The sequence below is a fragment of the Octopus bimaculoides genome, chromosome 19 (assembly GCF_046866305.1).
Source record: "Octopus bimaculoides isolate indiv1 chromosome 19, ASM4686630v1, whole genome shotgun sequence".
In the NCBI taxonomy this organism is placed as follows: Eukaryota; Metazoa; Mollusca; class Cephalopoda; order Octopoda; family Octopodidae; genus Octopus; species Octopus bimaculoides.
This window is the reverse complement of record NC_142946.1, coordinates 25,068,308-25,083,307: the sequence shown is the minus strand read 5'-3', so window position 1 is coordinate 25,083,307 and position 15,000 is coordinate 25,068,308. Positions and strand designations below refer to the sequence as shown.

Sequence of the window (15,000 nt, the reverse complement as noted above, 5' to 3'; positions counted from 1 at the left end):
CAATATAGGAAGAAAACCGCAACCATTCCTGCGTATTCTACATCCTTCGTGCACATGAAATTACAAAGTGGCAGTATTTCATTCTCTCATACGTAGAATACATTAGCCTCTCGAACAAGACTATTTTGCCAATAGCTGGGGGTCTGTCCATTACATGCTACGCAGGTATTACAAACTAGACACAGATACTATACTAGCGAAAGGATTTTTCTATAGAGAGGAAGAGCTGAGCGCACACCAGAGTCATTCTTTCGTTCTCACACAATATGCCCTACGGCAAATTAAAATGACATCTGAGCTTGTATAAGAATGCAGAGGATTGCCAAATTGGCTGAAAGAATCTATAGAGCTTGCAGTACATTTTAATTTGGTGCGTGCCCAGGCCATAAATCACAACTCCAAATGTTTTCCCTGCATCAAGGCTTCTAGTCCAGCTTGATGATATGTTACTACATTAACTATTTGATCCTGTTGGCTTGCTGCTGCCGTCTTTGAAATTGTGGAGGAAGATAGCTCATTTCTTCTATGCTTCATTGAATGCATGAAAGCATGACACTAAACATACGCACACATATGTAACTTGCATATCTACACATTATTGGATAGCCACTGACTCTCTTGAATTTATCAGCCCTTTGAAGGTTTTGTTTTTCATTCTGAGGGGTGTCCACAATTCCCCTCTTCATCAAGCAATCTTGGAAAAGTTGCCAGTTTAGTTGCCGATGAACCAACCATGCAGCAAGTTGTACTGGGTTACATGTTTCCAGTAGTGCTATTAACCGATCTCACAAGGCACAAACCAACACAAACATATACAATGACAAATACATATGGATACACATACATACATACATACATACATACATACATACATACATACATACTGGTCCCTTAGCATCTATAAATATATGTAGTAAAGAACCCACACAAGGCACACGCGCGCGCGCACAAATATAAATCATTATATAGCGTGTGTTGTAAATTCAGAGTCATGTCTGTGTATTTAAGGGGAAAATATGTGTACAAGAACATACAAAATTGCAAGTTATAAGCTGGGCTATAATTTGCAATTCCGAGACTATTGCCAAGCAATCCCTCAATTTCTACATAAATGCTTACCACCTCACATGATTACCACAGAAACTTAAGCCAAATCAATATTAAGTTATTCTGTTCTACCACCAGTAACGTTCCTTAAATCGTGGTAACCATTCTAACTAAAACTGAAACTAAACACACAGCCACTAAAACAATGAACTGCTACCACCTTACCTGCCTTCTCTAAGGAGACTGTATAGGAAAGTAACTAACATACTTCTCCACTTGTAAAATCAACATTTTCCCTACATAGATTAACTTCTAATTCCGCGAAAATACGATATAATCAGCATACACATTCATTTCGTAACCCGAACAGGCTATCTTCTTGTTCATCATCCTCTTAAATATGGTTCCTAAGGAATTCTAATTCACGCTATCGTATTAATTAGAATATTTGGTTACTTAGTTATAGCAAAACCTCCTGCTAAATTTGTACGTTAGAATCATTCGAAATCATTTTTCCAGCTTTCATCTTCTCAGTTGACACTACAAGCTAATTTCGGCCTGCAGGCACCGGACTTTCCAAGCACTTTTCTAATGCTCATCACTTACGTTTCGCAGTCAGATTATTATAAAAAACAAAAAACAAAAACAAAAAAAAACAAACAAACAAACAAAAACCCTCATAAATAATTAGTAATCATTTATGCCTTTCTCTGTTACTTTCTCTTCTCGTTATAGCTCCTCCCCCATTTTCTTCATGCGTTAGTGAATCTTTGTGTACATTAATACGTATCTGTCTGTCTGCCTGCTTGCCTGCCTGCCTGCGTGCCTGCCTGACTACCAATCTACTTATCTATCTTTCTCCTTGCAGCTCTTCTCCCTCTAACACGCACAAAACTTATACATTATTAGGTGTAATAGAAAATCTCAGAAACAGGCATCAGAAAGTATAATCCCGCCGAAAATATGAAGGTCATAAAAATACGTCATGGTGTTATTCGAGTTAATAAGTAGACTAGTGCGTTATGTTTATGATAAGAAAAAATCATAGTAAGAAATGTTTGGATAACTATGTCATTTTATAGATACTTCAGCGCCTTGTCTAACGTATATCACATATCAAGGGGAAGTTAAATATGAATGCTTTTTGTAGAGATAAGTGTTATATTAAGATAACAGAAGACAATGGATTACAAATATATATAGGCGTGGGTGTGTGATAAGAAGTTTGCTTCCCAACCACACAGTTCCGGATACAGTGCCACTGCGTGGAACCTTGGGCAAATGTCTTCTATTCTACACTCGGACCGAGGGTATAGTAGAAGCCTTGTGAGTGGATTTGAAAGACACAAACTGAAAGACGTCCATTGTATATATATATATATATATATATATATATATATATATATATATATATATAAATCAAAATAAGCAACACGGATTTTAAAGATGATTGCAGTACGCACGTTTCATGCTACTCCATTTATTTAAGTAATGCGAGCATTACATTAAATGCAATATGTAGAGCAATCTTCAGCTGCACGAAAATGCTCGCATTACTTAAATAAATGGAGTAGCATGAAACGTTCGTACTGCAATCATCTTTAAAATCCGTGTTGCTTATTTTGATTTTTAGAATGGTTTTTGGATGATACCATACTATATTCTGGTGCCTAACCATAAGTACCATATTCAATTTTAAATCTAAATCTTATATATATATATATATATATATATATATATATATATATATATATATATATATATATATATATATATATATATATATATATGTGCGCTCGCATGCGCATGTGTGTATCTTTGTGCCTGTGTTTGTCTTTCATAACATTTCACTACTGGTTTTGATGTGTTCACTCCCTGTAACTTAGCGGTTCAGTTAAAGAGTCCGATAGCTTAAGTACCAGGCTTATAATGACAGAAACAATTAAAAGATAAAGGATAAAAGATAAAAAGCTAAAACTTAATTGAATGTATTATCTTACTTAAGTTCGTGGACAACACCTGAATTTAAATATGGTATGTACATTCATCCTTAAAAGTATGTCTGAACTGACTCGCATAAAACTATTCCTCTTTACCCTATTCAGTTTATGGCAACAATACTTAAATACGATAGCATAAGGTGTGACACCAATCATATATCTCATTCCATCTCTCCTCAAAGCAAGTAATACAGTACAACATTCAATGTTATCGTACTTTCACACTAGATGCTTATAAATTTTCAAAAATGAGTACGAGCTTTGCTGAATAAGCAATTGAGTCTTGGATTTTTTGACTAACAAACAATTCTTTGTCAAGTTGTACAACTGATGTAGAGCGCTTAACTTCAAGTCTACTTTACTCAAGCCTATCAGTCTGATAGGTTTGATCAACAAAAATGATCCAGATATTAGCTTTGAGAACAAACTAATCAACAGTATCCGGCAGGTGAAGTTTAGAGTTTACTGTGAGCTATACAGATGATAATTTGTTTATTTTTTTTTTCGTGGAAGTGAAGTGAAAAAGGTTTAAGGGCTTATGCTGCATGGTTGACAGTGTAAAATTCAAATTTAGAAAATCTGTTAGAATTAAGCTTCAAAGACAGATTCAACAAAACCCTTTCGTGAGTGGATTTGGTAGATGGAAACTGAAAGAAGTCTGACGTGTATATATATATATATATATATATATATATATATATATATATATATATATATATATATATATGGGACAATTTACAAAAAAGAAAAACAAAACAACAGACGAAGACAGGTGGTGTAAACAACAAATGGATGTATAAGTATAACGCTCAGGAATAGAGAAAGTCTTTAACGTTTCGAGCCTACGCTCTTCAACTGAAAGGAACACAGAAAGAAAGAAGGAGAGAAAAAGATATAAATGTAGTGGTCAGCGATATATAGGTAAGCAGAGTTAGTGGTTGGAAAACCGTCTAAGGGATAAGAATATCCGTTCTTACTACCGGCATCAATGTTAACACTGGGCATGAGTATGCAAGCACAATATGCTTATAGAATACAGGTAATAACAGAATAAAGAAAAAGTTTACCAGGCATCAAATTTAAAATAAGCAGAAAATAGAGAAAACTATCGATCAACAAACAAGCAAATTGACCAACCTCAGTTAATTATTTTTTAATACAAAACATAACATTGCTTACAGCCGTTTCGGCTGCCAATGTTAGTCGGAGCCTACGAAGCAAGTTTCGAAAATAATACATATATATATATATATATATATATATATATATATATATATATATATATATATATATATATATATATATATATATATATATACATACATGTATATACATACATATACATACATATACATACATTCCTGTGCGTGTATCTGTGCGTGTGTTTGCTCACCGCTACCGCAAAATAACCGGTGTTGGTGTGTTCGCATCTCCGTAACTTAGCGCCTCAAACAAAAGAAAACGAAAAAATAAGTACCAGGCTTAAACAATATTATCGTTAAAAGTCTGAAATTGTAATGAGTCTTGGAATGATAATTGACGAGGCATGAGCACGTCCATGTCTTATGTGTGAATTTTCCGTTCGTTACTTTATCATGCTTCGGTTTAATTTTTGAAACATTATCTAATATAACGCCACGCACCCATCTTTTTGTCCTTCTTTCTTTCCCTTACTCTTTCTCTCCTTCTCTCTCTCTCTCTCTCTCTCTCTCTCTCTCTCTCTCTCTCTCTCTCTCTCTCTCTCTCTCTCTCTCCGACTTACCTCTGTTACTTTCTGCCTCTCTACTCTCGAACACTTTTCTTCTCTCTCCTACCAATACCATGTGACCCGCGACCATTCTCATGACTGCCCGCTTTCTTTTTCCGCTTGGACTTGTGCAGTCACGCTTCTCGCAGGCCCTTGATTTCTTCTCCACTTTCTACAGAGTGTTTGTTTTTTCTCAGTTCGTTTTTTTTTTCACCTTCGTACTATCTTTCCATCTGTCCACTTTCCGTTTCCAGTCTTACAGGACATTTTCCATTGTGTTACTCATACACACGTCCTGCCCTATCTTTATTTCGGAGCCGTATGGCCTTTATTTTGTTTGTATATTTACATTCGCACCACTACTTGTGTTATTTGTTTTCGTCACGGTCCTCAACATTTGCTCACTATTCCCAGCCGTTTATCGCTGTTGACGCAACCTAAAAAGAACAAAGTTATCGTTAAAGGCGTGAAATTGTAAGGATTTTTTTTTTGGACAATAACTGAGAAGGAATGAGCACGTCCATGTCTTGTGTGTGCATTTTCCGTTCATTTCTTTGTTGCGCTTCGGTTTAATTTCAACAATTAACGTTGTAGTTTGTTTAGAAAGCCCATCAACAGGTATCGGTCTCAGATACGATTTTATAGCGAAAACTGATCATATTACGGAAAACACATTCGGAAATTCATGAATATCTGTATAATACACATAAAAATATTAACAAGAGAGAATAGATTCAGTAACACGTTTTATTGCATATCACTACAATCGTTTCATCATCGCTTAAAAAAAAAAGTCATTGCCGAAATATTATTGTATGATATATGAAAAATACATCGTGTAAGTATTATGTCAGCAGTAAATGTCGATTCTGCAGGTATACGTACAAACGGGTAGCTAAGTGAAATCTTATTCCACAGAATATATACCTCACACTGATGATGATACTATCGTTTGATTAGAATATGACATTTAAAACAAAAAAATATACACCATTACATCGTAAACTACAAATTCAAACTAACAGGTCAAGAAGTGAAGTGAATGAAAAGAAGAAAAAATAGAAGGAAAATAAGCAAAGAGTTAGATAAATAGATTAATAAATGAACAGATAAAACATATAATTAAACATATTTGTGTCAGTATAGTTCCCATCTTATAACACCTGGTACCTCCCATCAGCCCATTAGGTCGTCTGACCATAATAATTCAGTTAGATACTGCTTTCTTTAATCAGATGACATAGAAATGTTCTTCCTCAAATTGATTTACAAACGGCTTGCTAGCAATTATATCTATCAAGTTCGCCCACTATCACGATGTGTATTTAGTGAAACCAATAAAGCTAGTAGATTAAAATTATGTAGAATGATTAAGGAAAGAGAAATCACTTTCCAGTTTTTCATATTCATATGTGCATATCCTAACCCTACTTCATCCCCTCCTACTTTTATTCCACCCACCCCTTCTCCACTTCAGTCTGTCGTTACCATTCCCCCAGATCTTCCTCTCTCTGAGGCGGAGTGCTCCATCCTCAATAGGGGTCTGCGCTTCATCCCACTCACTCCATCCTGCAAGGAATTTCAAACCCGTGCCGATGTCCACAGCTTTGTGCGCCGCGTTAGGTTGGGTGCGCTTTTCCATAACACACCACCCGCACCCAACGAGGACTGCTTCACTGACCTGGGCCGACGACCATCCCAGTGGACGCCTGCTCCTGGCCAGTTCCAAGCAGTTGATCTTTTCGCGAGCGTCTGCCAACGCGCTGTGGGCCGGTTTAACTTTTCCAGGCGTCCCTCTCGACTCAACATCTCCCCAGCCGAACTCTCGGCCCTTCGATCCCTCCGACGCCGCACGGACATCATCATAAAACCGGCTGATAAGGGTGGAGCCATGGTGGTATGGCGTGCAGACCTCTACAAGGCCGAAGCTCTCCGCCAACTTCGAGATACCTCATTCTACCGCCCTCTGCCCTCCGACCCCACGCCCAGCTACCAACAGACTGTGTCCTCCACTATCCATGACCTCATCCTCTCCTCCCGTCTCCCCGCCACCGCCTCCAACCTTATTGCTCGCACCCCACGCACCCCCACCATTTACTTCCTCCCCAAGATCCATAAACCGAACAACCCTGGCCGCTCCATCGTCTCCGCCTGCAACTGCCCCACCGAGCTTATCTCAAAATACCTAGACCGTGTCCTCGCCCCCCTAGTGGCTTCTCTCCCTTCCCACATTCATGACACTAACCACGCGCTTCGTCTATTCAACTCTTTCTCTTTCTCTCCCGGCCCTTCTAAGCTTCTCTTCACTCTAGACATCCAGAGCCTCTATACGGTGATCCCCCACGACGAGAGGCTGCGTGCCCTGAAATTTTTCCTAGACCAACGCGCCAACCCACAACCCGACACCTCCACACTCATTCGTCTGGCCGAACTTATTCTATCTCTCAACTGCTTCTCGTTCGCGGGAGATATCTACCAGTAAACTCGGGAGTGGCCATGGGGACGAGAATGGGCCCCAACTATGCGAACCTGTTCGTTGGTTATGTTGAGGCCCAAATATTCTCCAGTTTCACTGGTCCTACTCCCGAACTATACGGTCGGTATATCGACGACTGTATCGGTGCCACCTCACTCTCCCGCGAACATCTTGACTCGTTCCTCTCTTTCGTTCAATCTTTCCATCCTGCCCTCCACTTCTCCTGTACTATCTCTGACACCTCTGTCCCCTTTCTCGACATTTCGGTCAGCATCCTCCACTCCGCCCTTAGCACCTCCATCCACTACACACACACAGACTCACACTCCTATCTCAACTTCTCCTCCTCCCACCCTAGACACACAAAACTTTCCATCCCCTATTCCCAATTCCTCCGTCTACGCAGACTTTGTAGCGACAGCCATGACTTTGAGACTCAGTCTCAACTCATGGCTCACCACTTTAGCCTGCGTGGATATCCACCCACCACCATCCACACCGCCCTTGCCAGAGCACTTCTGTGGACCGTGCATCTGCTCTCTCTCCCCGAACCCGCCCTGCCGTTTCCCGCTTCCCTTTTCCCCTCACCTACCATCCCACTACCCTACCCCTCCAACGCTCCATTCTCCGAGCTTTTCGGCGCCTCCAGTCCGACCCCTCCACCTCCCACATCTTCCCTAATCGACCCCTCCCCTCCTTCAAACGAGCCCACAATCTCTTGGTCCACAGCTTCTTCCCCAACCCAACCTCCCAACCTGGCTCGTTCCCTTGCTCCCGCCCACGCTGCCGCACTTGCCCTTACCTCTCCAACACCACCCTCCTCACCAGCACCCATCACCGACCCTATCGCATCACCGACTCCTTCACCTGCACTTCTACCAACATCATCTATTGTATCTCCTGCTCTCTCTGCCATTCTCTGTACATCGGACAAACGGGGCGCCGCCTGGCCGACCGATTCGCGGAACACCTCCGAGACATCAACGTTGGCAATGACACCCCGGTGTCACGCCACTTCCGTTCTGCCGGCCACTCCTTGCAGCAACACCTGTCCGTGTTTCGATTGTCCATGCATAGGGGCCATCCGGACTCCCGTTTGCGCCGTGTCGCTCCTCAGTGCCACGTGGGCTCAACTCCCCTCCCCTCTTCATCTAACCCCCTCCTCCTGCCTCTCTCCCCCACCTCCCTCCTACCACCCATCTCTCCCCCTCCCCACCTCCGCTCCTGCTCCGACTCCTACTTTGTACGTCTCTTCACCTCTCTTACTCCTACTTCTCTTCCTACTTCTCTTCACTCCTACTTCTCTTTACTCCAACTTCTCTTCCTACTTCTCTTCACTCCCACTTCTCTTCACCCCTACTCTTTCTCTCCTCTCTCTTACTCTCTCTCACTCTCTTACTCTCTCTCACTCTCTTACTCTCTCTCACTCTCTTACTCTCTCTCACTCTCTTCTCTCGTACTCCCCCTCTCTCACTCTTACTCTCTCACCCTTACTCTCTTACTCTCTCACCCTTACTCTCTCACTCTCTTCTCTATTTCCCTCTCTCTCACTCTTACTCTCTACACTCTTACTCTCTACACTCTTACTCTCTTACTCTCTCACCCTTACTCTCTCACTCTCTTCTCTCTTTCCCTCTCTCTCACTCTCTTCTCTCTCACTCTCTTTCTCTTCCTCTCGTTCTCCCCCCCATGCCCACCTTCCCCCTCTCTCACATCCACCTTCCCTCTCTTATACCCACCCTCTCTCCTCTCTTCCTCTCTTTCTCTCCCCTCCCATACCTACCTTCCCCCTCTCTTACATCCACCTTCCCCTTCCCCCTTCATCGTCAACACCCCCTCATAACTCATCCCACCACACCCCAACACACTCCTACTCTACCTTTCCACTCCACCCCATCCAATTCCTTACAACCACCACCCACCCCTACCCACATACCCCACCCTACCCACATACCCCACCCTACCCACATACCCCACCCTACCCACATACCCCACCCTACCCACATACCCCTACCCCTACCCCACCCTCAGCCTAACCCACACTCCACCCATGCCTTCCCCACCTCCAACACCCTCACATCACATCACACCAATACCCTCGCATCACATCACGCACTACAACTGACCAACTCCTTTCTCCCTTCCCCATTTTCACACTACATACGTCAAGATCACCAGCATTCTATCTCCCCCACACAGCCCCTCGTTCTTCGATCACCGTTTGTTATCTCCCCCTTTTCTTAGCTCTCCTGAAAAAAGAATTTCTAACTTCCGGTCAGCCATTATTATGATTGACCGTTGACTGAACACTATTCAATTTTTTTTCTCCGTGTTTTTCTCCTTGTCTCCGTATTCTTTCTGTTGAAGAGCGTAGCTCGAAACGTCAAAGACTTTCCGTATTCCCGAGCGTCATACTAATACATCCTTTTGTTATTTACACCACCTGTCCTCGTCTGTTGTTGTTTTTTCGTACATTCTCCCATATATATATATATATATATATATATATATATATATATATATATATATATATATACACACACATATATATATACACATATAATACATCACACGTATATGTCTATGCATGCACGCACACATATTTATGTATGCATACATACACACATACATCCGCACATACGTATACATACTTTATTAATAAGATAATCGATAACATATACTAAGTTCAAATTAAAACTTGAAAATTACTATATAGTTAAAAGATAAAACAGTATACGCAGTTACACAAGCATATTCATACATCGCTACAGAAATACTTAGGTATATAAATGCACACTTGTTTACAGAAGGTTGCATGAATAAGATATCCCCTAATGTTAATAAACCAATTCAAAGTTCTGTATTAAATACATTTTCCTTCTATTTCTTGTAAAATTTTCTATATTTGTGTTTGCACTTCATAATGATTTGAGTGTCAGTTAATTCATTTGTGTACAGTAAGATAAACAGGGTCTCTTCTAAGAAAAAATTGCATAATGTAGATTTCGCATTGATCGGTTGCGTAATTTTTTTTATCACCGATGAGAAGATGCTGTTTTGTACCTTCTTTTCCGAGAGAGTCCCTATTTGGTCGGCGAGAGATGTGTTGTGCTCTTTGTCTTTACTTTGAAATTACTCAGCGCGATTACGCTATTAATTTTTTAAGTAATCGCATGTTGTACCTATATATGTATATATATATAAATGTATATAGATGTGTATATATATGTATATATATATATATATATATATATATATATATATATATATGTGTGTGTGTGTATATGCATACATATATATATATGTGTGTGTATATGCATATATATGTATATACATATATATATATATGTATGTATGTATGTATGTAAGTATATATATATATATATATATATGAGAAAATAGTGTCTCACACTTCAAATAAGTGAGTGGAGAGAGGAGGGACACAGAGGAAGTGAAAGAGAAAGAGAGAAAATGAGAGACAGTAGATACATAGACCCAAAGAAAGGTTGATAGATACACAGACACAGCAAATATTTGATGTCGCTTTCACTTTTCATTACTACACGAGGATAAAATTAACTCGCAATTGGCTGAGTACTCCACAGACATGCATATCATTAACGTAGTTCTCAGGGAGATTCAACCTCACACAGAATATGACAAGGCTGACCCCTTTGAATTACAGCTACAACACATTTCGGCCAGCTGAGTGGACTGGAGCAAGATAAACCTTCAAGTGGTTGAAAGAAAACGAAAAAAGATCCTATGTAGGGACAGGAAAATCTTTTTAGTCGTTAGGGTCACTATGGGTGTTAATCCGGTCCTAACAGCGGCATTTGTGGGTCTCACAGATCTGGAGGCCAAACTCCCCAGATAAACACCGATACACAGGCTGTTGTTATCAAACTGAGCATGAGTCAAGGGCGACGGAATAGCAATTATTTCATCTTAGCTTTCACTGCTTATACTAAACATATGACATTTTTGTCTTACAATATGGAACATTCTCTTTTCTTTCACTCTTTTTAAAATATGGCACTCCGTCGGTTACGACGACAAGGTTCCTGTTTATCTGATCAAAGAACAGTCTGCACGTAAAATTAACGCACAAATGGCTGAGTACTCCACAGACATAGGGAGATTCAGCTTCACACAGAATGTGTTAAGGTTGGCCCCTTTGAATTACAGCTACAACTCATTTTTTCCAGCTCAGTGGACTGCAGCAAGGTGACGTAGAGTACCTTGCTCAAAAGCACAGCGTGCCGCAGGGAATCGTACTCATTATTTTACGATCGTGGTCCGAATACCCCTAACTACTGAGCCATGTACCATCACTCTTAACCGTAGAGAAAAGGAATGAAGCGATAGAGACAGGGAAAGGAAAGCTTCAGTCATTTACAACGACAATTAGACTGAAATACAATCTTTTCTAGCTTCTTTACTTTTAACAATCAAGAAGAGGGAAAGACATTTAGTAATGAATAGAGAGAAAGTCTTTCAGGTGTTTACGTTTTTATTCTGGGCGTTCTAGAACGATTGATCGTTAGTTTTCTCTTCTTTCCACCCGCACCAGTACTTATTCGCATTCTTGCATAGTTCTTCATGTCTTTTAGTTGGTGGGGGTAAGACCATATTTGTTTTTTAGGCACGTTTAACGTTTTCTCTACAAACTACCAACAAGCCCCCTACCTTCCTTTTTTTTTCATACAAAAATTAATGCAAATTTCGAACGGGGTACAGCTGTGAAAAGAGCTCAGAAAAAGGGGTAATATCCCCTACAAAATGGGCGGGGGAGGGGAGTTGCCAACAGGTGGCTACACGAAATTCATATCTATACTTTAAAGAGTGTCTTCTACTATAGCCTCGGGCCAACCAAAGCCTCGTGAGTAAACTTGGCAGACAGAAACTGAAAGAAGCCCGTCATATATATATATATACATATATATATATATATATATATATATATATATATATATATATATATATATATATATATATATATATATATATATATATATATATATATATATATACATATATATAAGTCAGTAAATAGTGGGGTTGTGTTAACTGCACGTGGAGAAATAATAGGAAAATGAAAAAAAAGGCAGAATGCTAAACTGGAAGCATATTTTAATGCTTCCAGTTTAGCATTCTGCCTTTTTTTTCATTTTCATATATATATATATATATATATATATATATATATATATATATATATATATATATATATATATGTATGTATATTTATGTGTGTGTGTTTGTGTCTGATTTTGTCCCACCACCACCGTTGTTTGACAACCGATGTTTGTGTTTGCGTCCCCGTAACTTAGCTGTTCAGCAGAAGATACTGATAGAATAAACATCAGGCTTACAGGGAGTAAGTCCAGCGGTCGATTTCTTCGACTAAAGGGCAGTGCTCCAGCATGGCCACCGTCAGATGACTGAAAACCAGAAAGAATACCAGAAGAACGTTCCGTACCACTAAACCAAGAAGGTTCCATGAATATGTACGGTATATTTTAAGGCTTAATAGAAATTCTGTTTACGTTTGCATAACTGACGATATTTTGGTTGGATTATGTAGTTATCGGTTTTACACGTCTTTCTGTATTATGTAACTGTCACAATGTAGAAACATTTCTCATGGCACCAGCACACAATTTACAGATGCTTACATTTGTTATGTTTACCGGGAATTTTTCACGGGTCCAGCCAGTATATTGTTATTCTGTTTAGCCATAGCAGTACCAATAACTTTTACCTCTCAGATTAGTTAGTGAGGTCCGGTGGCGAGGACATGTGAACTGTTTAATGTTTTCCGCTCCGAACTCATATAAAGTACAGAGCTTAGTATCAATTAACAAATCAATGACAAAAGAACAGGAATTACGTAAGCATATCATTAGCTTTACAACTGTTTTTTTTCTATAGGGAACTGTGCATCTAAATTTGTAAGTCCTCGGGGCTTACAAAAGTGATTGCATAACTTCTGTTCTTTTATTAATTTTTTATTATACACTCATACAACCATGCATGCACACGCACACAAACACATACACACACACACACACACACACACACACACACACACACACACACACACACACACACACACACAAACACACACGATGACTGCAAAACTCGTGTTCGGGTCTTGCCATCGGCTGATCGAAAGTCCCACACATGCGATGCTAGGCTACGACCAGCCATTTTAGTGATAGGTCTCACTGTTTCAAGCGTTGCCTGTGCATATTAATTTTTTTTTCTAGTAGGGAAGGGATTTGCATAGATCCAACCCCACTCTCTAAATATGGACATCATAAACTCGAAAAGAAGAACAAGGCTACACAATCGAATATTGTCAGTGTCGCAGGTTTTCTCTCAGAGTTTCCCTCTTCTAGAGAGATGTCGTGACAACAACAAAGGGGTTTCCCACTCCCAGTGGGCCAACCACAAGCCTGGACACCAACCCAGGTATTTCCACGTCCCCGCACATACTTATATGCATATATAGATATGTACACTTAATGTTGGATGGCCGTTGACTGCTCATGAACACTTCTGACCTTACATACATGCATATATGCGTGTGTGTACGTATGCACATACACATATATATATGTGTGTGTGTGTGTGTGTGTGTGTGTGTGTGTGTGTGCGTGTGTGTGCGCGTGTATACATACATATCAACATAGATACATACATACATACATACATACATACATATATAATAGTAGTGTGTATGTGTGTGTGTATGTGCACGTGTGTGTATAGAGTCATTTACAAATAAGGCCTAAAACAAGAAGCGTAACCCATGATTAAGGCTGCACCAGGCATCTATTGTTTGATACCAATTTCAACAATTATGCCTGCTATTCCTATCGCTAAAATTATTTTTCAGAGTTTTACTTATAAAGTTTTTTATTACACTAATTCGTATCACAGGTGATTCGCATTCGAAACTACATAATCACCAGCGGATAGGATATCCCGTTCCGTATAAACACAGGCTTTGAACAACAATTAACTATAACGTAAGTGCTTGATATTTTTAATCCATCCATCCATCCAACCGTATATAAACGCACACACACACACACACACACACGCATACACACACACACACACCCACACACACACACACACACACACACACATGATGTATGTATGTACATCTACGTGGTCTGATCAATAAGTATCCAGACTGTTGCGATGACAACGAAGCTAAAGCACGCAGAATGAAGTCACTTGGCACAGATTGACCTTGAACTCTGCTGTGCATGCGCACTAAGTTTTAATGTTCTAGCTTACTTCCGCTATTTACAGCAGTGCTTGGAAGGAAGTGTGTAGCATGTGATTGTCTCATTGACCACGTAAGAAGACGTTGAGCTGAGAATCTGCATCAAATTTTGCCAAAAGCTTGGTGATACCTGCTCAGAGGCCTACGCACAATTTTCAAAAAGTCTTCATCGTTCTCGACACAATCAAGATCTTGTGCAACTGAAACCCGAGTGTCTTTTTGGTCAGCTGAAAGTAGTTTTCGCAGACACGATTCTCATGCTCATACTTAGAGTGAGCAATCCTACTGTAATACTTCTGATTGGTAATATATATGTCCTGAGTCTGATTTTAAATTGCATACAGTAGTTGGGCGCAATTTTGTGAGTTTTAAGGATTTTAAGAAGTGGAACAACCTTTTATTTGTTCCCAGGTTTACTCTGGTTCTG

General features: G+C 39.9%; 1 protein-coding gene across 4 annotated transcripts in view; it reads left to right on the top strand.

Annotated features, from left to right (window-relative positions):
• The window catches only part of LOC106874530 (PC3-like endoprotease variant B), a 164,269-nt gene that overhangs the window by 10,712 nt on the left and 138,557 nt on the right, over positions 1-15,000 (top strand). For 2 of the 4 annotated variants that reach the window (XM_052974834.2, XM_089366629.1), the window contains exon 2: positions 14,219-14,307. The exons of the other annotated variants lie outside the window; for them this stretch is intronic. The gene's annotated coding sequence lies outside the window, so the exon portion shown is untranslated. The remainder of the gene's footprint in view (positions 1-14,218; positions 14,308-15,000) is intronic. 4 annotated transcript variants of the gene reach the window in all.